The sequence below is a fragment of the Rhinolophus sinicus genome, linkage group LG01, assembly GCF_036562045.2.
Source record: "Rhinolophus sinicus isolate RSC01 linkage group LG01, ASM3656204v1, whole genome shotgun sequence".
Classification (NCBI taxonomy): Eukaryota; Metazoa; Chordata; class Mammalia; order Chiroptera; family Rhinolophidae; genus Rhinolophus; species Rhinolophus sinicus.
The window spans coordinates 115985292-115996880 of NC_133751.1; the positions used below are offsets into that span (position 1 = coordinate 115985292).

Here is an 11589-nt window from a genome sequence, read left to right on the forward strand (position 1 = left end):
CATTGGTCCATATTCCTGTCTTTGCCCTGATATTATACTGTTTTGATTACTGTAATTTTTAAATAAATTTTGAAATCAGGAAATATAAGTCCTCAAACTTTTGTCTTCCTTTTTAAGATGTCTTGTGTATTTAAGGACTCTTATAATTTTATATACTTTGAGATTCAGCTTCTCCATTTCTGTTAAATGTCATTGGAACTTTGATAAGGATGACATTAGATTGGTAGATTTTTTTGGAAAACATTGACATCTTATTAATATTACATCATCTTATCCATAAGTATGAGATGTATCCCCATTTATTTAAGTATTATTTAATTTCAATCAGCAATGTTTTATAACTTTCGGTGTAAAAGTCCTGTGTATCCTTGGTTAAATTTGTTTCTTGTTACTTTTTTTCTGATGGATAATATTAAAAATTGCTTTTGCAATTTATTTTTCTCATAGTTCATTGGAGCTATATAGAAATATAACTGATTTTTGCACCTTGATCTTATACCCTGCAAATTTGCAAATTTGTTTATTATATCTAGAATCATTTATTGTTGATTCTTTGAAATTTTCTATATATAGGATCATGTCTTCTATGCATGTAGATAGTTTTACATTTTCCTTTCCAATTTGAATTTTTTTTTCCTTTATGTTATCTAATTTCTCTTGCTAGCAGTTCTAGAAAATATTCCGTTAAAATGGTGAAAGCGATCCTCTTTTCATTCCTGATCTTCTCTATTCTTTAATTTGTTTCCACTCTAATCTTTTTTTGTTTTCAAGTTTCAGATATTTATTAATCAGTGTAAACCCCAACATAATACACCAACATGATTTCATGCATTTGCAGGGGAAATATGTCCTGGTTAAGTGGGAAATTGTGCAAATGGTTTCTGGAACGCCTTCATTCTAAGCAGCGTTTTAGTGAAACATTCCATTTAGAAGTCTGGACCTTCTTTCTTCAGTTTGCTGTAATCTACATTCACTGAGTAGAACTTGTATTGCTGATTGGGACCCAGTTTGTTCCAAGGTTCTGGGTTATTCTTTTTATCCCAACAGACATCTCGATTGAACAATGCCAGGCGCCTGACATACAGCACTGCTCCAGTACCTCCAGCTCCAATAAATACAAAGAGGGGGATCAAGCTTTGATTCTTCTTAGCCTGACTGATGATTTGGCGCAGGATGGTTGTGGCAGTTGGTTTGGGTCTCCGCTCTAATCTTGGTTATTATCTTCCTTTTCTTGGCTTTAGGTTTAGTTTCCTCTTCTTTTTCTAGTTCCTCAAAATGTACAGTTAGGTTATTGATGTGATTATTTTTCTTCTTTTTTAACATAGGCATTTACAGCTATAAATTTCCTTGTGAGTACTGCCTTTGCAGCATCCCACAAGTTTTGCTATGTTGTGTTTTTATCTCCATTTGTTTCCAAATATTGCCTAATTTACCTTGCAATTTATTTTTTGAGCCATTGGTTGTTTAAGAGTGTTTTGTTTAATTTCCATATAGTTGTAACTTTTCCAGTTTTCCTTTAGTTATTGATGTCTAGCTTCATTCCATTGTCATCACAGAAGATAATTTGTATGATTCTGATTTTTTAAAACATTTATTGAGAATTGTTTTGTGACCTAATTTATGTCCATCCTATGGAAGGTTTCTTTTGAGAAGAACTGGTAGTCCACGTTGTTGGGTAGTATTCTATGTCCATTTGTTTGTAAGGGTTATTTGGTTTATAGTTACCACATTACATTTATAACAGTCAAATTGAATTGATACTAACTAACTTCAATAAGGTACAAAAAAATCTGTTCAGATATCCTTCTTTTACATTATTATAAAAAATGACATCTTAATGCACATACACTCGACAACTTAGATCCATGTTTTTTATATGTTTGACTTTTGACTACTGTGGGAAATAAAATAAGCATAATTGTAAACCAAAAATATCATAATACTGATTGAATTTGCAATATGTTTTTTTAAGTTATCTAAATCTATCCCATATAACTTATCCTATTTGACATGTACTGCAGGAACTCTATAACAGAGGTAGCCCCATTTTCACTTCTCCATCTTTTGTGACATTGCTATCATTCATTCCGCTTTCCACATGATATAAATACTTTATGCAGTGTTAATATTTTATTTTTAAACAGTTATCTTTTATATAGATCAATAAGAAAATTAAATATTTAATTTTGCTTGTATGTATTACTTTTCTGATATATTTTAAAATTCTTTATGTAGATCTGAGTTTCTGACATATACAATTTATCTTTTTTTGTCGGACTTAAGATTTCTTGTATGACAAGTTCACTCATGACAAATTTCCTTAGTGTTTGGTTTAGAAAGTTGTCATTTTTCCTTTTTTGGCAAATGCTTTCACTTAATATAGAATTCTGTGCTTTTTCTGTGTGTGTCCTTTAGAACTTTAAATATTTTATGCATTAACTCCTTGCTTGCATGGTTTGAGACAAGAAGTCTGGCCTCTATAGACAAGGCGTTTTCCTCTTTCTGACTTTTTTCAAGATTTTCTCTTTGTATTTCAGTTTTTGTAATTTAAATATAACATACCTAGGTGTAGATATTTGGTATAAACTCTGCTTGGTGTTCTCTAATCTTCCTGGAAGAGTAATTTGATTTTTGTTGTTAATTTCAGTAGTTCTCAAACTTTTATTACTTCAAATAATTATTTTATTTGACTCCTTTTTTTTTCCTTTTGCTATTCCAGTATGTTGGACCTTTGAAATTATCCCACTGCTCATGGATGTCCTATTCCCTTTTTTTTTTAATCCTCTTTTTATTTCAGTTTAGAAAATTTTTTATTTGATTTTCTTCAAATTTACTTATTCTTTTTTCACCCATATCTGACTTAAACATGAATCCACTGAACGTATTTTTGTTACATTTTTTTTTTCTAGCATTTTCTTTCAGTTCTTTCTTACAATGTCTATCTCTGTGCTTCCATTACCCATATGTTTTTGCAAGTTTTCTACTTTTTCCATTGGAGTTCCTAACATAATAATCAGTTATCTTAAATTCCCTATTTGATAATTCCAATATCTATGTCATATCTGAGACTGATTCTGATGTTTCATTTGCTTCTTCAGACTATGTTTTTCTTACTTTTCCATGCACATTGTATTTTTTGTTGTTGTTGAAAATCAGGCATGATGTAACATGTTATAGGGACTGAGATAAATAGCCCTTTAGTATGAGGTTTTAGGTTAATCTTGCTAAGTATTGAGCTGTGTTTATTTTTCATTGTAGTTTGAGTGCCAGATTTTTCAAATTCTTCTAGTGTCCTTATTTCTCTCTACTGCCATCCACACACACACACACACACACACACACACACACACACACACTTTGGCTTTGGGCTTCTTTAAAAACTTTTTGCTACAGTAAGTCAATTCTTGTCTACATTTTTCATTTTTTTCACCTGTAACCTGCTGCTATTATATTGAAGCCCTGTTCATACAGATATAAAGTGGGTCGGAGGGGAAGCATTCTGTAATCTTATGGTTAAAAGTCATTCTAGGTGGGACTGAGTCACAGGAATGAGACATTCACAATTTCTTTTTTTTTCTTCTTTTTTTTCTTCTTTTTTTCTTTTTTCTTGCTAGCCTACCCATCTCTTGGGTGTATCAGGAAGGTTAGATGGAGTTGGCATGGGAAAAATGCTTTTCCCCAGGTGGGATAAGATTTTGATAAAGTCGTTTTCCCTGGAGAAAGTAAGTCTTTATCACGGAGAATACCCTTGTCCACAAGGGTAATTATTCCTCCCCCCCATCAGAGCCAAGAGAGTATCTCCCCTAATTCCACACTTTGAGAACATAGTGGGGTACCTGGAAGTAAAATTCATCAAAGTGTAGAAGACCCAATAAGTTTTTCACTTTCATACTAATCACACTCAGCCTCCAGAAATTCTCATTACTACCATTTTAGTGTTCCTACTAGTTTATCATTCTACCATCTTTCGTTCCACGTAAGTAGGTTTTGTCTGTGGTCCTCTGGAATTGCCATCTCTTCAGATTTCAGAATGACAGTTAGTACAGTAACCTCAGTTTCCTGATGGATCCAAGGAGCGCAGACTGATCTTCAGGTTTTGTTGTTGTTTCAAATTTTCTCTTGTTTTAGGTGTGGATGTGATAGCTTCTAATCTCATTATATGTTGAAAAAGAAACAAGATGTATTTTTATTTTATTTTAAATTAAAGTATCTTGCTTAACAACTATTTTATCTATAATATGAAGGTCGGACAATTAAGTTTATGAACTCATCCTAAAAGAAGTGCTACATACCTCATTGTTGAATGTCACTATGGTTACCTTCAAATTACTCCCCTTGGAAAGCTATACACTGATGCCAGCCTCTAGGCCACCCTTCAAAGCAGTTTTGGAACTCTTTTTCCGGAATGGCTATCAGAGCTGTTGTCCTATTAACCTTGATGTCTTGAATGTCATCAAAATGTCTTCCTTTCAATATTTCCTTTATCTTCAGGTAAAGAAAGAAGTCATTGGGGGCCAGATCAGGTGAGTAGGGAGGGTGTTCCAATACAGTCATTTGTTTACTGGCTAAAAACTCCCTCACAGACAGTGCCGTGTGAGTTGGTGCATTGTCCTGATGTAAGAGCCATGAATTCTTGGTGAAAAGTTCAGGTCGTCTAATTTTTTCACACAGCCTTTTCAGCACTTCCAAATAGTAAACTTGATTAAATGTTTTTCCAGTTGGTACAAATTCATAATGAATAACCCCTCTGGTAACAAAAAAAAGGTTAGCAACATTGTTGCAACATGTTTGCGAACTTAATTGGCAGAAAGTGGTATGCATGTAATTGACTATTTAGACCCAAGTGCTAAAATTCATATGTATCTCAGTTAAATTGTAGTTTGCCTAATTAGACTCATTAATCATTAATCTCTTCCACTTTCCTCTTTGTTCTTCTTATTCCCTAGTTTAATATTATTTTCACATAACTTGAGTGTGTTTTCTCTAATTTTATTCAAGTAATCAATACAAAAGATCTCAGGACATGGTTGGCATTGTATCCTGGGGAAAGCTGTTGGAGAGAGCACTTTCTTGTTGTTGTTACTACTGTTCAGTATATTCTGATATTCAACTCAGTAAGATGTTGATTTACTAATAACTTTCACTCCATTAAAAAAAAAATTTCCCCCCAGAGATCTATCATGAGAAACTTTGCAAAATGCAATTCAGAAGACTACATTCCCTGTTCACTTCATTGTAAATTTAATTATCATTTAGTACTAACAGGAGTAATAGTAACTAACATTTACAGGGATCTAATTGTATGCCAAATACTGTCATCTGCTTTAATTTAGTATTACAATTTTTGAAACAACTGTGCAAGTGGTATCATTATGTCCATTTAACAAAAAGGAAATGACACTCCAAGAAGTGAACATTATAAAAACTACAGCATCAGTAGAGCCCACAGTAGAATCTAGTTGTTTGTGTTGGTGAAATCTGCAGTCGTGCACTACATTGGTGGTTCCACAATATGACTCAGCATCATAATTATTTGGAGAGATAATTTTAAAAAGTCAATAAGTATGAAGGGGCTCAAAAGACCTGCATTTTAAAAAACAGACCAAATAATTTAATGTAATTAGGTTTTGAAATGACTGTATGCCATGCGATTAGTCAACAAGAAGATTTGATGCATCAAGGACCTGAAACATGCTCTTCATCTGTCTTTTTCCCCCTATTGTTGACTTACATTAATTCTTGATCAGGATAAAAAAAATGCCCTGATGCAGAAGGCACCCCACTGTCCTCACATAATTGTTCTGATACTCTTTCAGTTTACTGCACTCTCAACAAAGCCATCAGTCATTTTATTTTTCAGAAAGTCACAGTTCATTTTAGGTTAAGGATTCTTTTAAGTCTAAGACATCCTTTGTGGGCCTCATATAAAACACCTGTGTGGTTAATCTACATTTGCACACCCCACCATCCCTATCAATTATTCACCCTCTCGGCCAGGGTCTGTGAACCATACTTGAACACACTGAATCATTGATGCCCCCTTGTTCTCTGGCACCAGAAAGCAAAAGGAGGAGAGAAGACAGAGGCTGAGGTATTTATTCCCTTACTCTCTATTGTTTCTTTGTTCTAACAGGGGCTGTGTTTCCTTGGGTAAACAGCTCTAGTTGGCAGCTCTTCTTTCATGTCCCTGATTCTAATTTACTCTGGCAACATTGGTCACACCATTTTCACCTTCAGGCCCAGGGGTGATATGAGCTTCAAATAGTTGCTAATCCCTGGGATCCCCAACATCTCTTGTTGATTCTGGGCTTACTTTTCACACAATGAAGTCCCTTCATTGAATTCTTTTGAATTGCACACTTTTAAGGGCACTCTATTTTTCCTATTGAAAATTCTACTGATACGACCCCATGGTGTGCATTGGATTTAGAATAAACTACAGCCGCAGTGGTGTCCCATTGCATTTGGAATAAACCACAGACCTTGGTCTCACCCCTGACCCTATTTGTCTAACCCTTGCCTATCCCTTCCACTGCTTCCGGCGGTACCCCCCACCCCATCCTCTACCCTTCTTCCTGTTTCTTTGAACTGCCAAGTTTAGTAATGTCCCATTACTTTTTTCTGCTCTCTGTCTGCAATGGTGCTCTTCCTTCAGATTCTTAAATGTCTGCATCCATCTGGTCTTTAAAATAACAATTCCTATGTTGTCTGCTAAAGGAAGTCTTCTCGATCACCTTTCTCTGCTAGGGGAAAAAAAAAGAATCATATGAAAATGTGTTGGAAGGTTTTAAAAGCAAACTTAATTGTTTTGAAAAGGGTTAGTCCAATTTACACATTTTTCTTTAATCTTCCCAGTATGTGCGCCCTTGACGAATATAAGCTATGAAGCTCCAAAGTTTTCTAACAGGCAGAAGCTTTCCACAAAAACCAATGAGATCTGCTTTTCAAAAATAAAATTAAACAAATAGTATTTAACCTTTTATGACTTCAACAATATTATTTCAACAGTGAAGGGTTATTTGCATAATCTGCATATGTATATTCTGAACTTTATCTTCCCCTCGTACCTATCTGCAGTATGAATATGTCTACAAGGCTGTATCTTAATGATTCATTTAGCTCCTTAGCATACACAAGAGTATCTTGTCTTTTTTGTGTTATTTCCATCAAAATGTGTAAACATTTGCTTGATTTAATAACAACAGGAAAGGTATGAGAAAAGACAAAGTGTCTAGAAAAAAAAAGCATCAACCCTCCGTTATGATTTATATGGTACAATCTGAAACACCTTTTCAGTATGTTTCTATAAAACCGTCTATAAAAATGAATGGCTGGGTGGAATTCATTATAAAATGGGATTTGTATGAGAAGTGAATTTTCTGCTAAACAAAGACACTGAAAAAGCTTCAGAAAATTTGGAAACTTTGGAGACCTCCAAGTCTTCTGAGACTGACAAAAGGCCTACCATCTCAGCTACATAAAGACTGATGCCCTGTTTAGTACCTCATGCAGGGACTGAGTTTAGTACCTACCATAGCCTTTAGGTTCTGTCAGTGGCCGTCATCACCATCATCCAGAAACAAGGCATTGATACAATTCCACACCAATTAAAATGTGCAGGTCCCGTGGAAAACTGAGAAACAGCATAACCCATATTTACGGGAATATGCTGAAACTTGGATTGATATTTGAATTTGTTTATTGATTTATAGATGTGCTCATCTATTTGGACGACAGCAAAGAGTCAGCATCCACATGTTGGACAGCCTTTCTCTACTTCAATCCTTTGCTGCTGTTGGAGACAAAGCTGAGTTTGGGAGAAAATTAGCAAAGGCTGTTTACTCATAAACTTATAGTGAGGGAACCCATTTACCCTGACTTTCGTTTCAGCACTGGTTAGAAGGTGTGTCAAGGAGAGCAAATGTTACAGGATAAAGAGAAGGAAAGACTGACTGGCCAGGATTCCATTAAGGTGGGATTTTAGGAAGCCAGGAGACTTTCTTTTTTTTTTTTTTTAAATTTTTATTTTATTAAATTTATTTGGGTGACAATTGTTAGTAAAATTACATAGATTTCAGGTGTACAATTCTGTATTACATCATCTATAAATCCCATTGTGTGTTCATCACCCAGAGTCAGTTCTCCTTCCATCACCATATATTCGATCCCCCTTACCCTCATCTCCCACCCCCCACCCCCCGACCCCCTTACCCTCTGGCAACCACTAAACTATTGTCTGTGTCTATGAGTTTCTGTTTCTCATTTGCTTGTCTTGTTCTTTTGTTGTTTTTGGTTTATATACCACATATCAGTGAAATCACATGGTTCTCCGCTTTTTCTGTCTGACTTGTTTCGCTCAGCATTACTCTCTCAAGATCCATCCATGTTGTCACAAATGTTCCTATATCATCTTTTCTTACTGCCGAATAGTATTCCATTGTGTATATATACCACATCTTCTTTATCCATTCATCTATCGAAGGACATTTTGGTTGTTTCCATGTCTTGGCCACCGTAAACAAAGCTGCAATGAACATTGGAGCACACGTGTCTTTATCTCTAAATGTTATCAGATTTTTTGGGTAGATACCCAGGAGAGGGATTGCTGGGTCATATGGCAATTCGATTCGTAATTCTTTGAGGAACCTCCACACTGCCTTGCCAGGAGACTTTCTAATTGGTCTTCAGGTACCTTTAGCAGTCCTTGGTTGCTTACAAGGGGCAAACAAAGAGTTTGGGGATATTTCAAGTGAGGATCGTTCATTAAAATTTAGGGGCAGAGGATTCTGTGTGACCAGCCATTTCCTAGAACAAGTAGGGGTTGACAGAAGTCTTTTGTGGTCAAACTGTCACAGTGGTACTTATGGTGATGGCCAGGGCAGGAAGTTTCTTATGGCTCAGATGCGTGAGTTTTGCAAGGACGGAGACCTTTCACTTGAACTTTCTCTTCCGAGATCTGACTACTATTATGTGCCTTCCTATTAGCACTTAGAGGCTGTGGGTAAGAGCACTGTCAAGCTGGCATGTCAGCTAGGTTACCACGCTCCCATTTCTCATGGCAGGAGCCTGAGCTTCACAGAGTGGCTTAATTTCATGCTGCATAGGAGACAACAGGCCAGATCTGAATCTGTCTCTTGATCCAAATCCCAAATCTTCCCGATACGGGTTTTGCCTTTTTCCGAATCAAAGGAAAGTGATATATTGGAAACTTTTGAGCAGAAAATTCAATCCTTACATTTCAGTGAAATAGTCTATGGCCCAGAATCAAAAGCGGACTTGTGGAGTAGCAAGCAGCTGAGTAAAAACAGATCACAGAGCTAATAATGGTTAGGATTAACACTGGATTCCCAGACTCCTGGGCTGGTTTGCTGTGTGACGTTTGTGTGGTTTATGAATGTGGTGGTCACATGTCAAAACATATTACTTTGGGGCAGATGGGTGGCTCAGTTGGCTAGAATGTGAGCTCTGGGCAACAGGGTTGCCAGTTCGATTCCCACATGGGCCAGTGAGCTGCGCCCTCCACAACTAGAATAAAAACAACGAGCTGCCACTCAGCTCCCTGGTGGCCAGATGGCTCAGTTGGTTGGAGCACGGGCTCTCAACAATAAGGTTGCTGGTTCGACTCCCACAGGAATGGTGGGCTGCGTCCCCTGCAACTAAGATTAAACAACAGCAACTGGACTTGGAGCTGAGCTGCGCCCTCCACAACTAATATTGAAAGGACAACAACTTGACTTGGAGCTGATGGGTCCTGGTAAAAACACACTGTTCCCCAATAAAGTCCTATTCCCCCTTCCCCAATAAAATCTAAAAACTAACAAACAAACAACAACAAAAAACATATTGCTTTGACTTTGCTGACCAGAGCATGGTGTAAGAAGGAGATAATACCTACCTCCTCAGGTTATTATGAAAATTAAGTTAAAATGAATACAGGTAATGCTGTGTCACATTATCTGGGCCCACACTGGGAGCTGACGTAGCATCTGCTGGGGGACAAGCAGGACAGCAGCACCAAAGTGATCTGCTTCGCACTTTCTCGAGCAGCTGCCTTAATCCCTCTTATGGAAGCATCTCATCAAGTGCCCCATTTTTATTCACGACAGATATGAGTACCTTGTAGGCAACCTCTCGTCATCCATAGCCCAACGCCGGTCCTTGGCTTTGCTTTGAATGTGCATAGCACCTGGATAAAATCTTAAACTGAAAGAGTACAAGTTGTGCAGGTGTTGGAGGGCATGCCCCTTTGGGTTTCTGCTTATAAATGCAAAGGCAATGGGTTTCTGAGTCAGAGGTACTGCTCTACTCAGCCTCTGAGCTGGGTTTCCTGGAGGGCAACAGTCCTATTTATTAAATCAATATGCACTGATTTATAGCTGATATTTTTGTCTTTATATATTATGTCCTCCTAGAAGGGTACCTTTGCTTTATTGCTTAAATTTACTGGGTTGCTCCAAAAGGGCATAAGCTCCTTTCAAATATACGCTGAAGGCAAGAAAAGTGCTGATTTAACTCTCAGAGCAATTCGTGTGTAATATTAAGCTCAGTGGCTTCATTTCTGTAGTCACCTTTTTAATTTAATGCATTCCAACATGCAGACTCCTCAACAGTCAGCCCTAAGGATTATCATCTGCACCACTGCAAGGCTTTGAAATATAAAGTTATTCAGCTTCCTCCTGTACTGCCTAACACACACACACACACACACACACACACACACACACCTTTCATTAACTGCTGCTGCTCTGACCCTCCAAACTGACTGAGCCCTTTTTCTGCAGCTTTCACTGGTCAGCCAGAGAACAAGTCAATGCATTAGCAATGACTCTGTATGTCTGTATGCATGCATATTTACATTTACTACATGCACACTGAATGCATATGTGGATTTATACATGTTAATTTTGCATTGTCATATACATAACACAAATTACATGCATATACAGCACATGTATATACTTATATAGTGATGCCCACAAAGACCCCTCGATGTTGGAAAAGTTCACATAGTTTGGGGAGGAATTACCATCTTTCAAAATTTTTATATTGTTCATTTACATTTTAGGATTTTCACAAATTCATTTACATTTTAGGAGTTTCTCAAATTCAGCAGAAACTCAATCTGCTTTCTGGAAGCAGCATGCTCCTGTGGAAAGTATACAGACTTGTCTGGGTGTAAGTCTCAGTTTTTCAGTGCATTCGCTGTGCTGCCTTGAGCAAGTCACTTAACTCTCCTGACCCGCCACTTCATCAGTAGGAACAGGGGGCTGAAATTCCCAATTCAGGAGGTTATTGTGAGGATGAGATGCCTTTTAAGCACCTAGCACAGTGTTGAGGTTCAGAATGGTTTTCCCTAATTGCACGGGTAACAGAGGGGCCTCTTGGGCTGCAGGCAGTGAGGATGGGGCTGTTGCGGATTCTGTCCCTGGCACAAGCTCAGAGAGGCCTTGAGATTCTCACCTCCACAGGCCCCTCATCCACAGCCAGGTGGAGAGCAGGGAAAACAGGTGGGAAGGTGCTTTGGAAGTCAATGTGCTCTATAAATCCCAGCTATTATTCTTAAACAGATGGCTAAGCTTTTGATGGCCC

At 37.3% G+C, this 11589-nt stretch overlaps 1 pseudogene across 1 annotated transcript; it reads right to left on the reverse strand.

The window, feature by feature from the left end:
• Window positions 1-882: 882 nt before the first annotated feature.
• Window positions 883-10181, reverse strand: LOC109456957 (cytochrome c oxidase subunit NDUFA4; annotated as a pseudogene). The gene is made up of 2 exons (XR_002138936.2): window positions 10117-10181; window positions 883-1209 (listed from the first exon to the last, which is right to left on the reverse strand). The product of XR_002138936.2 is annotated as a cytochrome c oxidase subunit NDUFA4 (transcript).
• Window positions 10182-11589: the final 1408 nt, after the last annotated feature.